Raw genomic sequence first — 11049 nt, 5'->3', positions numbered from 1 at the left:
ACGCCAGGTGGAATATATCAAACACTTCCTCTCTTGGCACCTGTTTCTAACGGATTAGAGTGTTGACTATTTTGCAACGATATATAAATTCAGCTCTTGAACGAACACCATGGAGAGTCCGTGTGCTCTGGCCAATGTGGCTTATCTCTTATTTGAACTTGAAAAAAAAGAAAGTGCCTGAATGGTTGGGTGACTTCCCTGGCTCCTGTGCACACACAGGCAGGTGCTCTGGTCATGCTTCACAGAGCAGCACCCCAGTGAACAAAGAGGAAAAAGAAAAGAAAATAATTTAAAAACCAATGCATAGATTTCACTCACACTGATCAACTGACCAAAGCTAGAGTCAATATAATTGTACAAGTAGTAATTGTAGAAATCTCTAAGTCCTCATATTATAGAATAGGTAATTTCGTAAACCTCACTTCTTATTTCCATCAAGAAAACTTTGAGGACCTACTGGAGACTGCAGAGAAAAGAGGCCATGTTATGGAACTGCAGTCCTATGCTAGGTGGAGCCGAAGGGAGTATTAGGCTAATTGCTTGGCCTAGGGTGGTTGAACTGTTAATAACCAACCAACCAAACAACCAATCGCTCTCTAGTTGATTTTGACTCATGGAGACTCCATGTGTGTCAGAGTAGAACTCCGCTCTATAGAGTTTTCAATGGCTGATTTTTTTGGATGTAGATTGCCAGACCTTTCTTCTAAGGGTCCTGTAGGTGGACTCGATCGCCAACCTTGCGGTTAGCAGCAAGAGCTTAATGATTTGTGCCACCCAGGGACTCTGGAACAGTTCATTAAAGCTATTTGATACAGAGCTCCAAGGTCAAATATGTGTGGAATGTATTGAGTTAAATAAAGTTAAACCAATCTCTTTACTATATTCTTTAATAGGCTAATTTGTATTGGAAATCTCCAAAAGAGGAATATAGTTGCAGTGCAATGGGCTTCTCTTTATATTTGACCTTCCTTGTCCTGGGTTTGTAGTTCTGTCAAAGACAATTGGTTGGGCCGCAGCCTGCCCTATGATTGGCCTATTTTATGATTGGACAGCTTACTATGCAAATAAGGTGCATAAAACTCTTTTGGGAATTGGTTGATTACTGTGCAAATTAAGGGTGGCTGACAAAGGGGATTGGTCAGTTTTGCCATACTGCTATGCTTATAATGACCAATCTCACAGATGTTGAGGGGGACATCACCACCATAAAGAACAAGAACCTGGAGTGGAGTGCATCCTTTGGACCCAGGTTCCCTGTGCTGAGAACCTCCTAGATCCAGGAAACAGAGAGAGCTATAACACAGGAGACAGAGCAGCACGAGATTGCATAAGAGGACAGTGTCACAGGACCAACAGATGGCTGCAGAGGGCCTGCCAACCGACAGAACGAGACAGCCGAGTGCCTTTGGGCAGGAGGCTTGCTGGTGGAGTAGGGCGCTTCCAGGCACTTGTCAGCGGAGCTAAAGAGTTGTAACAGTTGCTCGAACAGGGGCCAAGAGCAAGGCCTGCCTATTGGCATGACCTGCAGAAAGCTGAGAGCTATCTTGGTTGGAAGCCGTCCTCAATGATGAACCGTATCCTGTCCCCTGAGTTGTTCCTGTTACTTCCAAATTGACCCTGATCCTGAATTGTAACCTGTTACCTCCATAATAAACTGCATAAGTGTGAGTATGGTCTGTGAGTTCTGTGTAGTCATTGCAACAGTTGGAATCAACCAGACAGCAACAGGTTAGCAAAGAAGTAGAAAATGCCGTGGGAAGGATGGCTGGTGTCAGAATTGGTAAAAAGTTGGAGTAGAGGTATGTCTGACCTCTGTCTCATTGGAATCAGCTTTGAGCTAATGCTGACCTGGATTTTCATCCCTCCTCCTCAAGTTAGAGGACTTCTGATACCACTAGATTACGATAATATAGAGTGTTTCTCAAATATTTGACTATAGAAGGCTTTTTTTTCAAAGAACCCACATTGGAAAAAGCTGCTTTACGCATATTTTCCATCTGCACCCATGATGATGATAAGGATATGGTTCAAATTCAGTTGGCTCGGTAAGGAGGGTGTTGGTCACTACTGGGTTAGTGAGTTACTGAGATGGAAATTTCCTCAAGTCCCTAAACCTGGCTGTGACAGTGACTGAGAGGGTGCTTCCTGCAGCCAAGAGAACTCAAGGCAGACCTTCCCTTGAAATGTTCTCCTACCACAAGCTTTAAACAAGACCACCCATCAGATTCTAGCTCTTCTTAAAAAAAAAAAAAAAAAATGCTGTATTCAACCTACCAAACTGATTTTATGGAGGTTAATAAAATCAGTTTGGTAGGTTGAATATAGCATTTTTTTAAGAAGAAAAAAAAAAAATGCTGTACTCAACTTACCAAACTGATTTTATTAACCTCTAAAGGCTGCAGTGGAAACCCTGGTGGCATAGCGGTTAAGTGCTACAGCTGCTAACCAAAGGGTCAGCAGTTCGAATCTGCCAGGCGCTCCCTGGAAACTCTATGGGGCAGTTCTACTCTGTCCTATAGGGTCGCTATGAGTCGGAATCGACTCAATGGCACTGGGTTTGGTTTTTGGTTTTTGGAAAGGCTCCAATTTGCAGTTTGAAAAATGCTAAACTCTGTTTAAATTTAGATTATTAATTTTTTATACCCCTCTCCCCCCCAAATTCCATGCTCAATATCTCATGTGGCAAAGGAGGGATGGGGAGGGTACAGGGTCATGTCTTTCCCTCACCAAAGCTAGCACCTAATACCTTCATGTGAGAGGCATTGTTGATTCAGTGGTAGAATTCTTGCCTTCTGTGTGGGGACCAGTGTGCTTCATGTGCAGCCACCCCCTATTTGTTGATGGGAGCTTGTATGTTGCTATGATGCAGAACTTCCAGACTAAGATGGACTAGGAAGAAAGGCCTGAAAATCTACTTCTGAAAATCAGCCAGTGAAAGACCTATGGATCACAACAGTTCAATCTGCAAACAATCTTGGGAATGGTGCAGGACTGGGCAGCATTTCATTCCTTTGTGCATGGGGTCACCAGGAGTCAGAGGCTGACTTGACAGCAGCTTTTTTTTTTTAGTTTTAACAACAACAATCTTTTAATGCAATACAGATCCTTTACTAAACTCCTGATTTTGGAAAAGAGAGAATGTTTTTTAAAACCGGTGTTAAAACATTGCTTTTAGATTTCAAATGTGGTTTCATATTCTAATCTCAACCTACAAACAGTCTACGTTTATTCCTCATGCTTGTTCTAATCTAGATCACAGGTGACATCCCAGATCACAGGAATGATAGGGACTTGGCCTCTACCACATTGTAGGGCTCCCAGGCAATCACAGGGTAACGAGTAACCAGTTGCCATTGCGTCCACCCTGACTCGTGATGACCCTTTATGTATCAGAGTAGAACTGTGCTCAATAGGGTTTTCAGTGACTGATTTTTTAGAAGTAAGATCACCAGGTATTTTTTCCAAGGTGCTTTTGGATGGACTCGAACTTCCAACCTTAAGATTAGCAGCTGAGTGCATTAACTGTTTGCACCACCTAGGAACTCCAGTCATAGGGTAGGTAACCTTATCAAAAAATGTTCCTCCTTTAGACTCACAATTAGCATCTTAATATCAGCCCCTTGAGCGTGAGCCTGGGCCCAGCTTCTGAGGGAGCAGCAAAGCCAGATCTCACTCAGGACCCAAAAAGATCTCCTAATGTCTAATAGAGAATAAAAAAGATTAATGGTTAAAAAAAAAAAAAGTTCTCTTAACTTTCTACCATTATCAGTAAGGCCTGAATCTAAAGGTCCTGGCTTCTACCCCAGGCATGTGGTTCCCAAAGCCAGGGAGCATATTCTTACTCTTTGGGATGCCAAGGGTGCTTCCAAAGACTTAAAAAAACAAAACAAAACAAAACAAAACAAAAAACTAGCAACTGACTGTGATATTTTGCAGAGCACTGTGGATTTTCAAATTTTAATTTAGAGGAAACTAGAAAATATTGGTATGTTCAGTTTTCCTTTTTCACACTCTTTCTACTCTTTTGACCCACTTGACTTCCTTCTGAACATTATGGTGGTGGAACTCCCCATTATTGCTCCTTGGAGTAATATCTGCAATATCAAACACAATTTTGTTGGTTGGAAAATTAAAAAAAAAATGTAAGTGGGGCCCTAAGAACAGCAGGATAGAAGTGGGGTGGTAGCAGGGGCTGGGAGTTGGGGGGCATCCTAGCCCAGTCAGAATGGCAAATGACTTGCCGTAATTTCAAGACTGGAAAAAAGGTGCATTTTGCCGTCCTAAATCAATTTAACTGTTCAAATGATTATTGCTCCCCTGGTGTTTATAAACATACGTGAAATGAAAAGAGACAGACTCATACAGACTGAAGAGTTTTCAGAAACTATTATACCCACAAAGTCTCTTTCAGTTTTACCCAATTTTATGAATCCTAACTTATCAACTTTACTGTCTGCAGAAAAGAGACAGTAGAGCTTGGTGGTCAAGGGGGCAGCTCCTGGCTCTCTCATGGACACATTATGAAATTGGCCAAGTTCCTTCACTTCTGCAAGCCTTGGTTTCCTCATTGTTAAGTGGGGATCATTCACAATAATACTTAACCACTTAGGGTTGTTGTGAGGATTTGTAACAATGGCTTGGGGGCAGCATCTGACCTGTTCTAACTTCACAAGGGGAAAGGATAATCAAGATCAACAGCCCAAGGCTGATTTCTGCGAGGTCGAGGTCAACCATGCCTCCTCTTTCTACCAGCTTTATCAATTCTGACATCAGCAGTCCCCCCAATGGCACTGTCTACTTCTCTGCTGGGTTCCATAATTCATAACTGTGGCCACGCAGAACTCACAGGCTATACTTACAATTATGGGGTTTATCAGGGAAGTAACAGTTACACTCCAGGTTCAGGAATGCTCAGCATACAGTTCTTCCATCAGGGCAGCCCCTTCCCAGTCTGCTGCCAGGCCTGCTTCTCCCTGGCCCTGGGCCTCTGCCCAAAGACACTGAGCTTTCTCTCTCCATGGGCTGGGAAGCCCACCACGCCATCTACTGTTACCAGGTCTCTGCTGCCAGGTCTCACTTCCTTCAGTGTTACTTTTCTCTCTCTCTCTCTCTCTCTCTCTGTCTCCTGATTCCAGAAGCTTCTCGCACAGGGATCCCAGGCCCAAAGGATGAGCTGGCTCTTGGTTGTTCTTCCTTGGTGGTGGTAGGCTCTTCTCTTTCCCCCACTCTGGGATGGCTCATTTCAAGTGCAGTGGAATGGCAAAAACTGACAAATCCCCTTGGTGGGCCACAATCAGCTATCACACAGTCCCACTCAATCACTTGGGCGGGAGTTACAAGATCATGGCTAGAAGGGCCAACACATAAGCTATCCACACCACAGGACTTAATGAAGTAATGTGTGAAAAACATTTACTAAAAAGTCTGTGATATGGTAGAGACTCCGTAAGTTTTGTTATGGATCAAATATAGCTACTGCAAATAAACCAAGATCCCAATGATAGGCAGACAGTTCCATGAAAACCATACAAAAGAAGAGATCAGCATGAAAAAATCCACTGTAGATCTTTTCATCTATATTTCAACCAGGAGCTATTAGCTCCTTGACCCCCAAGGGACATTTTCAATGTCTAGAGACTTTTTTTTTTTGTCATAGTAGGGGAGGAAATGCTACTGCTATGTACTAAGTAGAGACTAGGGATGCTGCTAAACATTCTACAACGCACAGGACAGCTCCCACAACAAAGAATTACCTGGCCCAAAATGCTAATTGTGCTGAGGTTGAGAAAACCTGACTCAGCACAGTCCCTTTAATATCTTAGGTCCAGGGATTATACTTTCCTTTATGGCTAGAAGAAGTTATGAATGGAGTCTCAAAAGAAAAGAAAAAAAAAGTCTCAATACCATGAGGGCCAAAGCCCACTGGGGCAGAGTTAGGAAATGCATACTTTAGCCTAGTACTTGAAGCTTAAGACAGAACCCTGGTATTTATCAATGTTCTGTTCCAGGCCTTCAATGTTGAAGTGGGAGCCCAGAGGCCCACTGGATCGGACCAATGAGACCCTACCAAATTAACCACACAAAGACCTCACTTTGCAGGGTTTAGTGTGGTTGGGAAAGAGAAATTTGATGCTAACCTGGGTCCTAAGGTTAATATACGGATGCGCTGAGTCCAAGGAAAGTATCTTGACTAATAACTCCCTAGCCCTACTTTAAAGTATAAGGAGTCCTGGAGGTGCAACGGTTAGGCCCTCAGCTGCTAATTGAAAGGTTGGCAGTTCAAACCCACCCAGCAGCTCCATGGGAGAAAGACCTGGCCATCAGCTCCTATAAAGATAGAAATCCTATGGGACAGCTCTATTCTGTCACATGGGGTCACTCAGTCAGAATCAACTCAACAGCACCTAACAATATCAACAACTTAAAAGTAAAAGGAATTCCTGGGTGGCACAAATGGTTGAGTGTTCAGCTACCAACCAAAAAGATGGCAGTTCAAACCCACCCAGGAGTGCCTCAGGAGAAAGGCCTAGAGATCTGCTTCTGAAAGTTCACAGCTATGAAAACCCCGTGGAGTTGCGGTTCTACTCTGCAGCACATGGGGTTGCTATGACTCGATTCTACTCAACTGCAACAGGAATAGAACTGGAACTGAAAAGTAAATATAAAGTAAGGTGGATCCTTCTGGGGAGTCTTGCTTTGATTCAAACAGATATACTAAATTGTGTGTGATTTCCTCAGATTTACTCAAGTCAGATCCAAAGACTTTCTGGATTCCCATTGACAAAGCCTCCAAAGAGGAAGCTTTATGTCTTAATAGCACCCCACCTTCAATTTAGAGTCAAGGCATAATAAGGCAAAGTGGAGAAGCTGGCTGAGAAATGAGCTGGCAACCTGTCATGTCAGTAGCTGTCATATGAGATGACTGTCACCTCACAAGAAGCAGTTAAGCACCTCTTAGTTAAATGGACAGTGGACTGTTTGCTCCGTTTATGATGTAGAAACCAATGTGCTTCTATTAGTGCCAAATTGGTGTTTTCCCTTCATCTGGCAGAGAGAGGACCAGACAACCAGTGCACCGCTAGGATGCAGGTTGGCAGGCCAAAAAGCCCTTCACTCCATAGCCTGTTCGGCACTTGCTTGAGTTGCCTAAAGGCCAATCCTGAGGTTGCTGCAAGGGACGTTAAAGGATGGTATATTTAACCAGAAAAGCAGAGTAAGAAAATCACAGCAAAATGGCACATGACTTTCCTCTGTTCAACTTGGAACGTCATTGTACCACGTGAACTGCCATCATGGCTTATTCCTTTTTATGAAGTCCTCTTGAAATTTTTTTTCAAATTTACATTTCTACTGGAATTTAACTAAGTGTATAACTTTTCCAATGGTAATTTAAGGTTGAAAACATTTCAAAACTGTACAAAAATTGAATCAGCCTGATGGTTTTGGGAGAAGGCAAAGGTGGTAGAGGAGATACACTGACCATGCAGTTTTATGAGCCAAAGATAGATTTGAGATATGAAATTATGTTTCAGAATATCCACAGGAAGTGAATAAAGATTACCCTGTTGTCTCATTTAAATGCTTATGCCATTGTTAGGCATGCCGAAAAGCTTGACTATATAGTCACCTTTGTTGCAAGAATGGAATTCGAGTGATCTTCATAAAGTTGATAGAAATGGATTCGATAAAATACTCCAAAACTAGAATGCTCAGACAGCACAGAAATCTTTACTCATAGAAGGAAACATCTGCAAGCAAATGACTTTGTGAGACACGCTATGTTTTGAAGAGCTCCCTAATTGACCATGATATAATAACAATGATCTCTGTCTTACAAGGACTTAGCTCAAGGGAGGCACCAGTGAACTTGAGGATCTGTGTGGCACGGAAAAATTCTCCTTGACACCTACATGAATAAAAAAGGCAGTACGGAATAACATATAGTTAGAGAGACCCCTGGACCAGCAATTGGGAGACCAGGCCAGCTTTTTTACCTACTGTCCAGCTGATCTTGGAAATTCTCCTTTGAGTTCACTCCCATCAGTAAAATGAGGATAGATGACGGCATCTGCTCTGTGTATCCCACAGGGCTGTGAACATTTGAGAAAGCTTCACGAATGGTTGACTAAACAACCAGTGTCTTATTGTTCTTGTCAAAAGGTAATGAGAGTTAGAATCAAATTGTATCCTATTAAGGAAATATGTTTATAACCAAATTACTTCCTGAGAACTTCATGTTTCCTGGCATTGTCTTTCATTTCTTTCCTAATATAAAATGTCAGGAAACCTAGGTTTCTCTGAGAAGAAAATTACATAGCCAGTAAACATATTTTTAAATGTTTTATTTTATAGGACAGAGTAGAACTGCCCCATAGGGTTTCCAAGGAGCACCTGGTGGATTTGAGCTGCTGACCTTTTGGTTAGCAGCCGTAGCTCTTAACTGCTGTGCTACCACGGTTCCCATTTTATTTTATGTCACTCTCCTTTGGTCATCTAGATGAGATATTTTGGAGGAGGTCTTATTCAGAGATCTCTTTATTACAAGAAACAAAAACCCATCCAAGTTAATTCAAATAAGAGAATTTGTTACAAAAGTACAGGAGGCCATCTCACATGCATCCCAATCAAACTAGAGCCAGTCCTCCTGTAACTGGGTTGGGAGACCTCCAAAACCCAAAGTGTTTTTTTTTTTTTTCTTCTGTTTTTTTCCTCCAAAAATCAAAGTGGTTCTTTTTTCTGCTTTTCTAAGGCTTCATAGTTTATTTTTCTCTGTTTTTCTTTTATACACACCATATACCCACAAACCCACAAAGCCAACCCATTCAATACACCCAAATCTATATGACCTTACTGATGTCCAGTACACATCATGTGTGCACTATAATTTCTCTGTCTCTTAGTTTTTCTTTCTACCTGCCTGGAATGCAGAGTCAATAATGCTGTTCTCTCCACATGAGCTTCTTTTTTAGTACTTATAGCTCAGAGTGTTTGTCACCAAAGCAGTAGGTTGACAAGCACATTTGTGCATTAATCTTTTGTATTCTATGTCTGGTAATTCCAGGAAGTTCTCTTTCTCTGGAGGATTTCTTGATTATTTATTTTGGGGATTAGCTGAAGCCACCATGGTCCTCTTTATGTAATTCGATATTGACTCTTGTCTCCAAGCCATCAGTAAGTTATTATATTTATTTTATGTTTGCTTACTGTGTCCTAGCTTCTTGGTTTGTTTTGTCCTGATATACCCAGATAGGCTGCTCAAGTGAGCTAGTTTGATTATTGGCACCTTTGAAACTCTAACGTCCTGTCACCAGATGGTTAGATCTGTTACTAGGTATGTGAGCCCAGGAGTCCATTTACTCTTCTTGTATGGGATTCAGCTCAGGTGTCCAGATAGTTGGTCACCAAGTGTGTGGTGCAGGCTCTCACCTACAGTCTAGACGGGCAGGGGTGATTGGTATAGGCACAGGTATCTGGCTGCAGTAGGGGGCCATGAGCTGAGCAAGGCAGGGGGCTGACAGCTGCCCCTGAGTGTCTGGGAAGAAAGTATGTCCCTGTTCCCTAGAGCATGTAGGTGGGTGGGTTTTGCAGCTGGACCATAATGCCGTTGGCTGTAAGGACTGGAAGGCACCACTTATTCTTGGACCCCATGTTGCAGGTGGCTAGGTGGCACGGATGGAGCCACCAGTCCTCAGGACCCTGATGTGGGTAGGTGAGGACCCTGCTTAATAGGCAGAATGGTGTCAAATGTCATGAACCTGCCACTCTACCACATAGTTGATACAGTTGAACTTAGGCTTCAGGTATATACCTTATTGTACTGTGCTAAAGAGGGCCTATGCTGTTGAAACGGGCCCACACAGTTCTAGGCAGGGGTGAAAGGCATTCAAAGTCTGTGGACCCATTATGTCTGTGCCTAGGCAAAGAAGCTGTGCCTGCCCTGAGTTCCCAGTTTAGGGGACCTGGCAGATTATTTTTTCCTGTTTGTTAATTTGTTCCTGTACCAAGGCTGAGAGAATGGCTAAGAGCATATGATGGGTCCTACTTCTGGCCCAGAGGACACAGCAATCTCTGAAGCTGTCCCAGGACCTGGTGCAGAGTGGGGAGGGGGCAGGTAAATGGGAAAGAGGGTTTTCCCAAAGGGGTGTTTTTGATCCATGTGGTAGTTTATTTAGATGCATGTACTTATTTTTTTCCAATTGAATGCCACTTTTCCCTGGTTTGGGAGGCTTGAGTAGACTCTCCGCCACTTGGTCTCTCCTGATGTGGAAAATGCGTCCTGAGCACCACTGCTTGCATCACTGCTTGTGCCAGCTGGTCCAGCCTGCAGGGTGCCAGTTCCTGCTGGGTCAGATCTGGCAGCTCCTTTCTGCTTCTGAATTGTATTTCCCTCTCCCTGCTGCTCGGTCCGATTTCTCAACCTTGCCTTTGATGTTCAGGGCCCCTAGATTGTCATATATAATCGATTCACTTGTTTTTTCAGGTCTTCGTTGTAAGAGGGACCACAGGAAGCATCTGACTACTCTGCCATCTTGGCCTTGCCTGACAAGCACATTTGGAAGTGTATTTATATCGAATCACCTTGGGCAAGTTATGTAATTCTCTGTGCCTCAGTCTCCTCATCTATAATATTACTCCCAATCTCATAAGCTGTTGAGAAGACTTGTTATTATTATTTTAAGCCACTAAGTTTTGGGGTGTTCTGCGACACAGTCATTGAAAACCAAAACATCTCCCTCCACCATGTCATTTCAAACTTCCTTCCATACCTGGTGTAAAAATCGCATGGAGGCGGTGGCTTCTGACCTCCTCTAAATTCACAAGGGAGAAAGAGAATCAAGATCAACACTCCAAGGCTGATTCCTACGAGGCACAGGTCAGACATGTCTCCTGTCTCCACCATCTTTACCAATCCTGACACCAACGGTTCCTCCCACAGCGCACCTTGCATCTCTGCTTAGTTTGATAATTCATTGCAATGGCCACACAGAACTCACAGAAAATACCTATGATTATGGGGTTTATTAGGGAAGTAACAGTTACAATTCAGGC

Source organism: Elephas maximus, chromosome 1 (genome assembly GCF_024166365.1).
Source record: "Elephas maximus indicus isolate mEleMax1 chromosome 1, mEleMax1 primary haplotype, whole genome shotgun sequence".
NCBI lineage: Eukaryota > Metazoa > Chordata > Mammalia > Proboscidea > Elephantidae > Elephas > Elephas maximus.
This window is presented reverse-complemented; position numbering follows the sequence as displayed.